At 37.1% G+C, this 14,890-nt stretch overlaps 1 protein-coding gene across 1 annotated transcript in view; it reads right to left on the reverse strand.

The window, feature by feature from the left end:
• Positions 1 to 14,890, reverse strand: part of GNAL (G protein subunit alpha L) — a 181,031-nt gene that overhangs the window by 146,294 nt on the left and 19,847 nt on the right. The gene's annotated exons all lie outside the window — the stretch shown is intronic.

The following is a 14,890-nucleotide window of genomic DNA, read 5'->3' on the forward strand; positions in this document are numbered from 1 at the left end:
TCCATTTTAAGCAGTTTAGCATGTTTCTGTACTAATTTAACATGTCCTTGTACAAATCTTTTCAGGCTCCATTTTTACCATATGCTAAATACATTAGAAACCCATTATACATACTCAATAGTTCCTCATTGTGATATTTTTGCCATAATTATAGCTTATTTTAAAAATAGACAAAAACATGTTTAGCGTTTTCCCCCAAATTAAAAGCAAACAAAAAAAATCTCTTCTAAAGCCACGTGATCCTCCAAATTAATTAGAATGAGGAAAGACAGAAGCATTTTAAAGTCTGCTAAGCATTACAAGAAAAATATTAACAATGTAAATGCAGTCTGAACCAAAATAGATTTCAAAGGTATAGCTAAGAACAGCCTATTCTGGATCTGAGTTTATTTTTAAATTGATTTCAGCCTAAAACTGCAGTGCTACAGTATTTTGTACAGATCCATACCTAACATCTTACCAGGAAGTACTGTTCATACTACACTTAGGAATCCAAATACTAATGTTACTTTTAAAACTTAGAATCAGTATTCACTTTGAATGTGGGTGACATTGCAGGAAAAGAAAAAAAGACCCACAAAACTTAAATAATAGATTATACTTCTGGACAATGTATTAGTGTTAAGAATGACTACTTCCCTTATCACAGTGAATAAGACTGGAGCAGCACATATATGTAGACCTAGAGGTTTAATGACTTCTAGGTTGGTTTTATTTTTTTGGAAACTCAGACCTTCCACAGTAATTTCAAAAATATGCTTTCTAAAATGTGCTGTGTAAATAAAGTCTATTCTTACAAGACTGAAAACGAAAGATCCTACAATGAGTATGCACAGTCTTCTGGATAAAATGTCTAAATATACATATACATCACCATTTCTGATACTCAGAATATAAAGATCTGGCCCTGCTATAGAGGGACAATGCTATGTTTTTATGGTCTAAGTTGGTATCTAAAGTAGACTCTGGACTTCAGTCCCTGAATGGCATTTCACTGCTCTGCATCATCAGTTGGAGACAAAAAGGTTTTCAAGGAATATGAATAAGAAGGGAACAATGCCAAGTTCCTAAGAATTTTTAAGCAGCAACTATAGCTAGGCTCTGAATGTTTTTATGTGAAACATCCATAAAGGAAGTCACTGCTCTGTTAGAGAAAATTACTTCATATCTTTGTTGTTTTTTTTAAATGTGGTAGACTATTTCAGTTAGAACATATAAGTAACATTGAATGTTTCAGATTCTTATAGGATGTGGGTTGTTTTTGTGTTTATTTTATTTATTTGCACTGGAATGAAATTTTAGTATATCAAAAATGTTCTGAATGAGGAAATTTTCAAGACATGGACACAGAGCCAATAAAGAAAGAGGTGCCCCTAGGTGGGGGAAAAAAAAAATCATAACTCAAAAAGAAAACAGAAATCAGATAAAACCACCTGCAGGGATGATTAATGGAGGCTGGTTAGACAGAATCTCATGGTGGCTAAAGGAGCAGAGGACTGCAATGCATGAACAATGTTACAAGTTCATGTAATCACAGACAATCATTCAAATGCAATTAGCTCAGAAGAGTCCAGAGTACACTGCTAGTGCGCGCTCTGCTCCACAGGCCATAAACATGACGTGCTGATCTATGTGAGCATGTCAGAAAAGAGCAAAAGTCCTAACTCTAAGTTGTTCCAGGAAGAACAGTGAGGTCAAGGGTATCACCGGTGCCTGAGGTTCCTGCCAAGGCAGGAAATGTGTTAATGAACTTGTAAGCAGCACACACCAGCTGGGTACTTCGAGTGAGGCAAGAAACCACAACCAGCAGCAGGTTAGACAATTATATTTTGTCTCTAACCAAATCTTCTGCATAATCAAGAAGACATCCTTAAAAGATTAAATTACGTGCCTGAACTCAAATTATGTGCTAAGTGTAATTAAAAAAAGGAAAGAGAAGTTCCCTGCAATCCCATCTACAGTCAAGAAGAAACTGGACTAATGTCAGATAAATGTAAGGACTATAGAGTAAACAAATGAACAGTCTTGCTACCTTTCAAAACTCACTGAATATGTCAACACAGATAAGGATCCATATCACAGATACGGGGTTTTTCCTCCAAGGAATTTCCTAATCCACCATAAAGGGTTTTGTGCAAGCTTGATAATATGAAGTAATTCCAGCTCCCTGTGAACTAGACAGCTGACCCAATCAATACTGTTCGGGTGGGTAAAAAGCTTTCAGTTTCCATTCTGCACTTACTTTGATCAGCTCACTTACAATTTCTCTAACATGCCCATCAAAAATTAAGAGTCACAGGAGCCAGGAGGTCAAACCACTGTTTGCAAAGCATTTGGATGATCTAGGTAATTAATACTGGGGTGGTTGTGTAATAACAGGTGGGATAGTGCCCAAAGTTTAATCCTGATTGTTTAATACAGATTTCTAAAAGAAAGGAGTATATTCCAGCAGTAGGTAGAGGATGCAGTTCTTTAATATACTTTACAGGAATTACATACGTGAACTGATGTTCAGTTCTGGAGAACAGTGTCTAAAAACTGTACAAAGAACCTTACCTGTAAAGAAAGACTGAACAAATTGCATTTAATATAGAAGAGATTAACCTGAAACAAATACAAAATACTTTTTAAAATGAAGGAGACTATTGCAAACAAGATACTGATCAGTTCAGTCAGAGAGAACAGGAAATATTTACCTTAATTTGTAGTGAGAGTTCAGCTTGATACCAGGAAAAGGCTTACTTACAAGAATCACATAAGCACTGCAACAGGTTAATTCAGAAGATCAACAACTGGAGGATTATCAAGAACAAGATGGAAAAATGTCTGTCAGGTAGGTTAAATATAGCTCTTTATCAGGGAGTTCCATCTGAAAGGTCTTCTCTAACCCTGTATTTTTATTATTTTAAGGGACACCTTATTTTACTCTAAGTCCAACCATGGCAATTCAAATGTCTTTGCTGAGTATATTCTGAATTTCATAATAGTGTATGGACTATGTCAAGCAAATGGAACTTTTCAACAGTTAATCAAGAAAGCCCATTATCTTAAGCCTAATCTGCACTGCTCCATCAACAAACTTGATCTTTCTTTTACTTTGATGGATGTAAGCTCAGGCTCAAGTTTATTATGAAGATAATTATTTTAAATACTGACAAACACCTGAAATTTTCCAAGACTGAATTGCCCTGCAGAGAGGAAGTTGTGTCCTGGCTTAAAGCAGTTCAGACTGGGGTTGCTAGACTAAGGGGGATATGCAGGCTGTCATCATCATTGACAAGTTACAGCTGACATCTCAACCCAAATAGTGTCTCCTTTTTAATCTAGACTTCCTAAAAGTACTGCATGAAATATATTCATCATCAAACTACAAAAAAATATTTGAAAATTTCAGCGAACTGCCTAATAGCAGACATTTAAAAGTAGCTTCTAAACTTTTTACCATCCTTAGTCTGACAATAAAACCTTATCAATGCTGAGGCTTTAAAAAATAGACAACTGCATTGCAAATCCATACTGCTGCACAAGCAATGTAACTGTGAAGGTCAGAGACTGTCATGAATGACTAGCCACTTAAGTTTTACAGAAAATATACATATTGGGGTAGAAAACATCAAGGGCACCTCAAATTAAGGACCTCTTGAGATGGATCAGCAGCAATGCTTCAAAGCTTGCCTATTAATAAGATCGTCTGACAACTTCCATTACAAGACCCTGCTATCATCTACTTGTGATTTCACCAAATGTTAGCTCTGTGCAGAAATGTTCCATGCTGAGAGTCATGTCAGACTGAACTTTTTGGAAAATTTAGCCAAAACAGAAAATTCCTGTGAACAAAGAGAAAATAGTTTGCTTTGCCTGGTTTAACATATTCTGATGACATCTTAAAATCAAACTAAAAGCTCATGAACACAATATAATCAAGTCTGAGCATCCATATACTTTAAGTCAAGATTTGAAAATCTGCAGGGCAATGTAAACTTTAAGATAATGGGACCCACCCATTATCCATGTGAAAATCTGCCAAAATAAGTCAATTTTCCAAGCCTTTTATTTTTGAAGTGATGTCAAGAAGGAGAAGAACGTTGAGCCTGCTTGGTACATTCTTGCTTTCCCTAGGTGAAACGCTTTAACACATGAAAAATTCTGTTTTCCCAGAACTGCAGTTGATTTGGGACCAGGAAATTCTGGAAAAAACATATGCTCCCCCTGTCTTCTGTGCAAAGTTCAAGTGTCATAGACTTAGAAGTGGTATCGCCAAAATGCAGAACAGGAGCAGGGGTTCCTAAAAGAAAATTTACTGGGAATGCAGATTAGTTGAAAAAGGTAGAGAAAACCTAGAACTGGTAACTGTGGAGCACAGATCGGGCAGGAGTGCTGTCAGACAGAATTTGGTCAAAGAAAAAAGTCTATTTCTGGAAGGAGAGACTAATGGAAAAGTGAGTGGAAATTAATCTGATAAACTGTGGACCCAAGACTGACAAGTATCTTGTTAAGCAGTGAACATCAGCTCAGAGGGACCCTGTGAGACTAAATTTATTTATAGCAACAACAGACACCACAATGCTGGAGGAGCTTAGAGGCGTGGTAAGAGAAAGCATTTTGGTCTCACTGACATGCCTGTGCTATACATCAAGAACCTTTCTGGTGGTTCATGTCAAGCTGATGTAAGATCTAGCATGTCTTATAAGTTTATTTTAATACAAATACAATAACTAATAAGACACAGACTCTTCTATATGAAGAATACCTGTGTGACTCTAATTCCCTCCACACCATTCTCCCTCATGAATCTGTTTTATGATGCAATGTCCAATTAAATGACAATGTCCTATTTTTCCCTGCAGGATTCCTTTCTCATGCTAAGCACAAAACTGACTTCCTCTGGGAATGAACACGTGTTATGCTGTAAGAGATACTTGTTTTTAGGACTCTTGACTCCTCTCCTGCAAAGCTGTAGTGAATGAGTTTATGAACTGCTAAAGTCATTAAAGCAATTGAACATTTCTTCAAAACAAAACAGAACATGAAAAATACTCTCTCTTCTATTTTCTTAGGATTTCAGTGTGAATTTAAGCAATTATTTGAAATCAAGCCTTCATCTCAAGTTTTTGGGGTGTTTTTTTTTGTTTTGTTTTTGTTTGTTTGTTTTATTTTGTGTTCCAGATGCTGGACTTGGCAGCCATGCCACTTATATATAGGAATCATGAGCTCAATGCATAAAGTGCAATATGTAATTCAAAGCGCATACCAGAATGCATGGAAAGTCTTAGGAGCCCTAAACTAGATAAATATAGCCCACCTCAAAAAAACCACAAAAAACTCAACCCATACCACAGTTTAACAAACAGTTGATAATTAGAGTCTATGAGATTCAATTTCCAGGTGCCTATGCTACTAAATTCTCCTCTCAATTAGCTGCTATGCACATCAGTTTTTTGGTATTTGTGAAATACACATACATGGTGAGGGCAAGTGCTCTAAGAAGTCTCAGAACTACCAATCAGTCTTCAAAACACTGTTTAAATGGTTCATAGCACCATATCCCAGCCTTCCAGTCATGCAGGCCATGTACCACCATTCCTCCCTGTGTAAGTAGGATTACTGCACATGTTCTTCACCTTTCACCTGGGAAATCTCTGCTAGCAGTGGTGTGGAAAATCAGACAGGAGCTTATCCTAACCATGTCAGCCCTGGCTCCTGCCAAAGATCCCCCACAAAAGATGATACCTGAAGGATCAGACTGCCAGAATTAGAGCAATATAGGGAACTTGTAAGGAGCTTCCTATTCAAAGGGCTCCAAAGAGTGGATTCAGCAGCAGGCCTGCAGACCACAGACTGCTTATGCCAATGCATAAAAACAAGTGTCCTTGCAGACACCAACCAGGAGAACGTGAAGAGCAGTCCTCACATGTTTTAAGTGAGCACTAGCTCTGTGTTCACAATATTACGAATGACCTAGCACTTTCGTTTAAAAAAAAAAAAGAGAAAATGTCATTAACTTCAATTTATGAATGGGAGAATTAGTTAGGAAGAGCTTATCACTGCCCTGAGTATTCACAGCAGCATACTGGCACTCTTCTCCTAGTGATGTGCTGCCTCTCAGGGAGTTTTTCTCATGCTTATGTTCACTTGACTTTTCAGATGAGAACAACTGTACTTATTTCTGTTCATAAGAGTTAACTTTTTCCTGCAAAAATGATTAGAGAAAGATTTCAAGGATGTTGTTAACTGACAGCCTATATAAACTTCTAAAGCAGTCTTTGGGAATTGTTAAAACACATTTCCAACATTTGACAAAAATAGCCTTCAGACCACCAATATTTGCTAAAATACACACAGATCTACTGCATTAATATTATTAATAATTCATATTATGAAACAAAGAATCCAAACACAAGAATTCTTTGCTATCTTAGATAAAAACTTATGAGATTCCTAGCTCACAGCAAAAAACTAGTAGTCTGCCTTCCAAACCCTATCTGCAACCTAATCGATGGAATTACCGGTTGGTCACATCAGGTCAGATCCCAGGATCTGACAATTTTATTTCCTCTTCTGCCTTCACTTGTTTTCCTGCAGAGATTTCCACAGCTCTGTAAAGTAAATGCAAGTAATGCTGTGTGAATTGTAAACACTTAATGAAACATTACACAAGCATTCAGAATGACAAGTTAAGTAACCTTAACTTAAAGCAGACCTTGAGCTACAGCACACCAAAAAATACATTTGGCTTTTACAACAGCATGATCTATCATTTGCAAAACAAGATTTAAAAATTGGGTGCTTTCCTAGGTCAGGAGTTAATTTTCAGTGATACTAACGTGTATTGCTCTAGCACTCGTTTCCATTTGCCTTCTTCCATCATCATGTGAGTTCACATTTTACTAAAGAAGCTCTGAACCCTGAGACCTACAAATGAGTTCTCTAAAGTGGGGACCAATTTGCAGCTGCATAAACATATCTGCACTGCTTTCCCTACACTTCACAGAAACTTCCTGTGTTTCGAATAATAAAGGCAAACATGGCACAGTCCATGCAAACAGCCCTGAAGTTCAAAAATTGCGAGAAAGACACTTAAGAACATAAAACATGGGTCTGATTTCTCTCTTTTTTTGGTAAAAGAGAATATACATTAGAACTAAAGACAAAACCTACTTTTTCTGGTAAAAAATGGTGGTATATTGGGATGGTTTGCAAGACCTGCAGAAGATGGATTAATGCAACCACTGGCTAACCCTTGCACTGAGCATTTACAGTGCTCTTCGAAGAAGCCAAGTCATAACAGTGACTTAAATATATTATTTATTAGGTAACATTCTAATAGACATGGCCATCAGCTCTCACTGTACCACTCTCAAGGTTCAGTGTACCCTGTAAAACAACAACTAATCCTCTCTAAAAACATTTTTTTTTGCTAGAAACTGGCTATGCAAAAGAACTTGGACTAAAAATTAAAAGATCTAGTATTTTTTAATCCAGAGTTATTTTCTTTAAACACATTCTAAGAGAAAAGAATGCTTGCATTCATTCCAAGTCACATTAATAAAAACATTAAAGTAGAACAGATTTCCTTCACCCAGGATAACTAATTGAGGATCACAAGGTCAGGAGTTCATGACTTAAATCCTCTTTTGGATGCAAAGACCAATATTTCATCATGTTTCCTTCTTAACTCCTTACTATTCCCTTATGGAATTCACAGTCTAAGCAAGAAAGAACTTCGGCTCTCATGAAAATAAATCTGTCCCATTAAAAAATACACGTTAACCCCAGCTATTAACTTGGAAGACTATTAGCAATTTCTCCTTTGCAAAATATGACCATAAGGTTTGCAATTGTTCAGTCATTTTATAAATTATTACTTTTGTAAATGACACTCTGTAAGACTATGAAGATAAACCTGTCAGAGTAGAAACGTGTAGTAAAGATGGTTTTATTTCCTACTGGAAAGGAGTATTTGCCACAACTGATACCATAGTTTTAAAAACTGAAAAAAACCCCACAGCACTTGACATACCACATATTTATGCAGGCCCTGCAAACACACACCATTTCCCAAAAAAGAAAATCCTAGCTTTAATAATATTAATTTCCATAGTACTTCCATGAGATATTTTCAGCCATTTTTTCAAAATGTGATAAAGGAGAGGTACCTGAGAAGAATGCTTCATAAGCAGAAAATGTACCATCATGCTGCTAACTGGACATGGCTCCTAGATTTATTTTCAAAACTCAAAGCTAGTACCAATAATGGCTTTCTCGTGGAATTCATGGAAGGATACCACCCTAGTTTCACATACAGTGCAAATGCACAGCCATTCATTAAAAGTTACAATACTAATCTGTGGCAGAGCTGAATATTCTCGGGTGGTCAGAAAGTCTTTTCCTCAGTGAAACATTGAAGTTTAACCACAGAGCAGTACTCCCAAATCATGGTGCATGTCACGTAGTGTAGTGTAAGCCTGTTTTCCTGCTGGTACATGGCTCACCACAGGCCAGCGCCTTTCTTAAGGGGCAGTTTCGATGGCCAGCCCTCCACAGAGTGGAGCACCTCACAAAAAACCAGTTGTGAAATCTTGATGAGCTAGTGACATTTTTTGTTGTTATCCCTACACCCCAGACACTTGCATACAAGATTTATTAATTATCAGAGCATGGGAATAACTTTCTTGCTAACAGCCCACCTTAAGCTGTCTTAGGGAACTCGGGGTAGGAGGCAGAGCAGTTAAAAGAGCCATCTAAAGCCCGAGTTTCATAGAGGGGTTCTCAGCAGTCCTTAGTCACTGCTGTTTGATGGACTGCCTTGGGTCTCCCATGACCTTTTAAAAAATCCTCTTACTGCCTACCCGTATGCAATAGTCCCTCCAAGGCTGTTGCAATCCTTAAGCCTTCAGTTTTGCATCACTGATGCTGAGTGCTCAGGAACATAAAACAATTCCAGGGCCTTCTTGCAGTATTTAAAGTATTACTACAACAGACCTATTTCCCTTTCAGCTCCAAGACCATCTTTAAGCTCCCTTAAGAATCAATCACGCCATTTCTCTTGCAGCAGTGAATGCCAGAAGATCCTCAAGATAGGAAACCCTGGTTCTTGAAATCCCTTTTTATACCCCTGAGGTGGGCTGTAATAGTGGAGAAAGTGAAGTAAAATGGTATGGGAGTGGTATGGGAGATTTAAAAAGAAGGGAGTGTACACACACACAAAGAACAACACCCTGCAGCTATGATAAGACACTGCTAAGATTACAGGAAAGTACATTTGACTATCATTTAGTCTGGAAGGGAAAACGGATCCACAGTCTGAATTCCCACAATGCTGGTTACAGCGCTACCCTTGTTGCTAAAAACATGCTGCTCAGCTGCATATGACAGGAGGAAGAAGCTGGGTAACACCACCTGCATTCACTGGCGTGGATTGTTATGGAGAAAAGCATATAAACTGCACCTTTTTGCACGTTCACAAACAGGCATCAGCACATGCTCTTCTCCCAAAGGTCCTAAGTAGGCAGGATTTCATCTGACTTGTTGATTAAAGAGATTAGTTCACTTAGTCATTACAATGAGTGTCACATTTCCAGTGAGCACAAGAAAAGGCCCAGGCTGCAGTAGAAAAAAGAGCTCACTTTACAAATACCAGTGAAGATGATTTTCTCTCAAACGCAGTGAATTCAAGGGTTGCCAATCAGGATTTTTAAAATAACATTTTTAGGCAGAAGAGACTGTTCTGCTTACAGTTCACCTCCTTATTATGTGAAGAAATAGGAGCAAAACACATACTTAGCAATATCCTGTGAAAAAGGCAAGACTGGCTTTTTCTGGTTTTAATATTACCTACGTGGCTCTCATTTCACTTCTCTACTATAATTTTATTTACTGTGAATTTTGTGTCTTTCCAAGACCTAAAAAAGAAGCACCCCCTCAACCAAATGAAGAAGCACTGCTGTCTCCTACAACCCCAGGTGCTCCTTGGACATTTTCCTTCCCCCCACTTTCCCCAGTCCCAGCCACCCATACTAAATAATGGATTTGGGGATACTGCTAGAGCTGCATGATGAGAAATCAGTAAGTGGGAACTATTTCACTGCTGCTACCCCACTGAAGCTGAAGACAGCTATAACAAATAATTGTAAAGGGGACTTTATGTTTTAAATTGTATAATATCTACCTTATGAAGGCGTTTTTACTGAAGATTGACAAGTGTGGGAAGTGTGAATAGTGCAAGTGTTCACAAATTATAAGGATCCAAAAAAAGTTGAAATGCATGTGTTATAATATTGGGGAGAGGGGAAGAAAGTGGAGGTGTCATAAAAAAGGAAAAAATGGAAGGCATTTTGTGAAAAATGTACCTAGAAAAAGTAAAATGGTACCTTTTCTTCATTGACTTTCACGTTTTGCTGAACCGCACCTCCAGTGTTTTTCATGTATTTATTTGAATGTTCATTCTACAGACATCAAGTATTTAAAAATGCCTTTTTGTAACAAGCACTAATAGCAACTTCATGATTACATAAGACAAATACAGCACCCTTGTAACATGTACAGTTTATCTAACAAATTTATCTGAGGTCTATAGCCACATAATCAAATTAAAGATTAATTCGCCTACCTCACTCTTACTTTAGAAAGTACAAAATCCTAGGAAATTCTAAACATACAGCTATTATTAAAATGTATGACTCAACATTAATGAGAAATACAACCAGACTGACTGCTTTAGTACTGTCATAACTGAAAAACACAAAACCACAACAATTTTAGGAACACTGCATAAAATCCCCTAAAAGGTAAAGCTTCTGTAAATTTTGATGGATTACTCAAATCATCCTGTGTAGCTAATTCTTACATCCTCTTATGCTCTAATGCTGTAGCCTGCTCACGAGACTACCAAAATGGCTTACTAAATACAAATACTCATACACAGCCGAAGGAATGCCAAGGAAGCTGTAGAGCTCAGTAAACCCTTGCTCTACCTCCAGCAAAGGGCAATGAGGATTTGCAAAAGGCATTCTTCCAAAAAAAGATTAGAAAGCAGAGTCTGGATAAGTTCCTCTGCAGGAAAAATGAAATAAAAAAACCAAAACAAAACAGGATGATGTGTGCTGATTGTGAAAAATCCCAACAGATTTAACATGAAAGAAGAGGGCTGCAAAGGGAAGCAGAAGAGAGACAAGCAGACTTGTAGGTATATTCACGGTTTTAAAAAGACATTCTCCAGGATTTTTATTTTTTTTTCTTCTTTGTAACAGGCAATGCTATGCCTTAAAAAACTCTTCAGTCAGGGGTTAGGAATCCTCTTTCTTCTACAAGGAACACAGTCTCAAAAATCTGGATGCAAGGCAGACGTTAAGAGTTGCAGTTTATAGATCCAGCATTTTAACTTGGGGAGAATTGTCCGATCCCTCCTGGAACCAAATGGATGACTGGAGCTCATGAGGGAATGATTAACAAAAAGGAAGGGGAAAGGACATGAGCTCAGTGACTGTGACACAGATAACCTAAACCAGATTTCTTAATGTTAGTCAGTACTTTTTTGTCCTTCAAAAATAATGCAGGTAGATTTTAATGAGTTTATTACATTTTTGAACAGGAATTAGTTTACTATATGCAATACACTTCCACATATATATATATCTTTTACAGACAGACAAACTGAATTTATCAGTACCATAGGCAAAAGAATACTCCAACTCTAAATCAAGACCACTCCCACCTAATAAAAATATTTTCACTTCTTACACTAAAGTCCTGACTCATGCCTAAAAGAATCTTAAAGACACAGAAGACCATATGTTTATACAGAGATCTCAAAATAGGCTCAAAGTCTTTGTTTACTTACTCCAACTCATCCTCTCCAAAGGAATAGCCTAAGAAAGTGATGGAGATCTTAACAGATGCTGTCAAATGGCTGTATATAAAAGCATTTTCTACTTAGTGACAGACACGCTGCCGAAGGATGTAGTTTAGACCTTTATTCCCCAAATCTCTCAACAGCTGAACAGATTTCCTCAGCATGCAGCACCATATAAGAAAGGATAGTATGTTCAAAACCTTCTTTTTGGGCACAGTGAGACCCCATGAAGTAAAAAGTGTCCATATTCACTTTATTGTACAATAACAAAGTGGGGAATCATTGTATTTGCCCTTGACTCTTAGGTAACATAGTCTGTGAGTGATGAAAGACACAACATCATACACCAATTAAAATGGATTTGCTTACTAAGTCTGGAAAGTGAATCTTGCCAGACTCAGCTGCCAATATTTTGTACTGAAAGCTTTTTGACTCCACCCATAAGCAATATCAGTCTTTGAAAGTTGCCAATACCACCGAAACATTGTGGTTTGAAAACCACAAAGTTTTAAATGCAAAACATGCAACAGATGAAGTTACCAGGCTGTTCCTTAAGCAATTACTCTTTGCATAGTATACCTGTTCTACTTGGGAAATGTTTCTTGTCTGATTCATGTTACAAATACTATGAATCAGTGCTGTTCAACAATTAGAGGTCACATACATTGCACAATCTTAAAATAAAAGCATCACAGGGCAGTAAAGTCACATTTTGGTGCTTGTAAAAAAAAAGTATGTAATTTCATACCAAAGGCTGAAGTGCTATGACCCATCTATAAAAACCATACAGCTTCTAAGGATTATATAGACCCAAGTAGTTATAAGTGACTGCAGAAAACTTCGTATTTTCTGCACTTTTAAATTTTGCATGAAACACCAAGCATTCATTAAAACCCCACTATTTGATAAATACACCAACTGCTGGCCTAGTTTTAATCCACAAGTGTCCACCATTCCCTTTACCCTCCCTGCAAGTACAAAGCAGCAGCCCCTTCTACAAAACAAGTAACCAAGGTGCTTCACAAAAATATGTGCCAAGGTGCTTCACAAAAAAATCAATTCTCCCAAAATTTAAATACCAATACTTTTCTGAACTACATCTTGCTGTTTTCCCTCTGAATTTTCAGTCTAGGACATTGCATGTCAGACAGTTCTTGGACAGGGAATTTTCTATTACCATATCTGTTCTTGAGTTCAGTCTTAGATTGCCTTGCAGGTGGGACCCTGCAGGGTTTTTCAAAACTCTGAGCAAAAAAAGCAAACCAAACAACATAATCAAAGAAAAAAAATAAATCAAGTATCAAGTCATTCCCTCTTTTCTGATCATACAGAAAAAAAACCAACCACACTCCTGCATTCTTTCAAAGGTGGTTCTACATTGGGCTGCAGAATAAAAGCAATGTTCTGACCATAAAACACACAAATCCTTATGTACACAACAGTTTGCCCACTTCCAACTATCCCAATTGGTCTAATGTAAGTTCTCGTCCCACAAACTTGCTTTACACTGTGCAATTAACAGGATGAACAAAGGAAAAGAATATCCATCTCAGTCACCAAGAAAGAAAGAGTACTTTATTTGTACTCTGTTCCATAACCACACTGCATCAAATAGTGCTTTTTCAGCAGTGATGGTCAGTAGACTGTATTATATTTACATGAAAGTGCAATCCCGTCATTAACACTTACAATACAAGTAGTGATTTGGGTAATGGAAGTTCATAAATCTACCACATTTAACAACATAAAACATGCCTATAGAGCTTCAAAAATTTCCTTGAATGAGACAGTGGCAAGAAGGAAAAATAAATATAATGAAAAAGGTAAGGTGATCTGCCAGTTGTTGAGTAACACTGTAGTTTAAAGATCTAAGACTGTGATTTTCTGGATAATTTCTGGTACAGCTCTTAAATTTGCATGACTGCAAATGAAAAGCTGCACACATGAGCCTGTCCTCTTCAGGATGCAGTTTAAGCTTATATACAAGTTCTCATATTAGGAAGTATGCTCCTGTTTCAGTTGTATTGGGCTTGATTCATGTTCCCTGTAAGACCAATATGAATACAGAGAACATACAGTTCTTTTTCCTGGTAGTATTTTAATGCCATATATGGAATGAGAACCAAAAAATTCTCTTGATTATCATACAGTAACAATTTATTCTAGTCCTATAACTAGTTTTGCAGAGACTTCCATCTTGAGCTCCCACATTTATTTGAAAAAAGACTTCAAGTAACTAAAATAAAGATGCAAAGATAAAGAAGCAGATGTCTATAGGCACACTGGTCTATCCCTTCAATTTGTATTTATTTTTAAATGCATTCTATCCTAAACAGCTCAGGAAGGTAGAGCCATTAAATTGGCCTTTTAGCCCACTTCTGAGATCTAGAAAATGTCTGCACTTAAATATTTATTACCCATTTTCCAGTTCTCAAATCTTCTAACTGGAATCAGTGCAGCCAGAGCATATTTTTATCCTTATTTCAGTGAGGAGCACCTACAGTAGTCTTAAACAATTTAAGGTCAGATACCAGAACTAGTCCTGCAAAAAGTGTGTACAGACTACATTTACCTGTTTTCCATATAAACTGCTGTTTGTTTTCCTATCTTATTTCCTTCTTCTAGGTACTTTATGAACTTCAGTAACACTGGCTTCAGTCACAGAAATCTGATATATATGATGAGAGTTTCACAGTATGCCAAGGAAACACAGAAGACAGAACAAATACCTGACACTTTTGGTCAGGTGAAAAAGATCTCAAGAAACTGATGTGAGGTCAGGCAGATGACATGAAATGACATGAAAACACTCTGCTGGTTTACAAAACAACATTTCCACCCTGAAATAACTGTTCACTCACATGACCAAGTCAGTCTACAGTAAAAAAATTACCTATGATGCTACTTTGGAAAAGGCTGTTTCAGATACTACAAAAGGTAGTTCTCTCTATCTTCTTTAATTAGCACAGTGTTAAATCTGCAGCCAACTTTTCAATCTATTTGTGACTTTTCAGTTATTTGGTTATCAGTACCTCATTA

This window comes from Parus major, chromosome 2, assembly GCF_001522545.3.
Source record: "Parus major isolate Abel chromosome 2, Parus_major1.1, whole genome shotgun sequence".
Lineage (NCBI taxonomy): Eukaryota > Metazoa > Chordata > Aves > Passeriformes > Paridae > Parus > Parus major.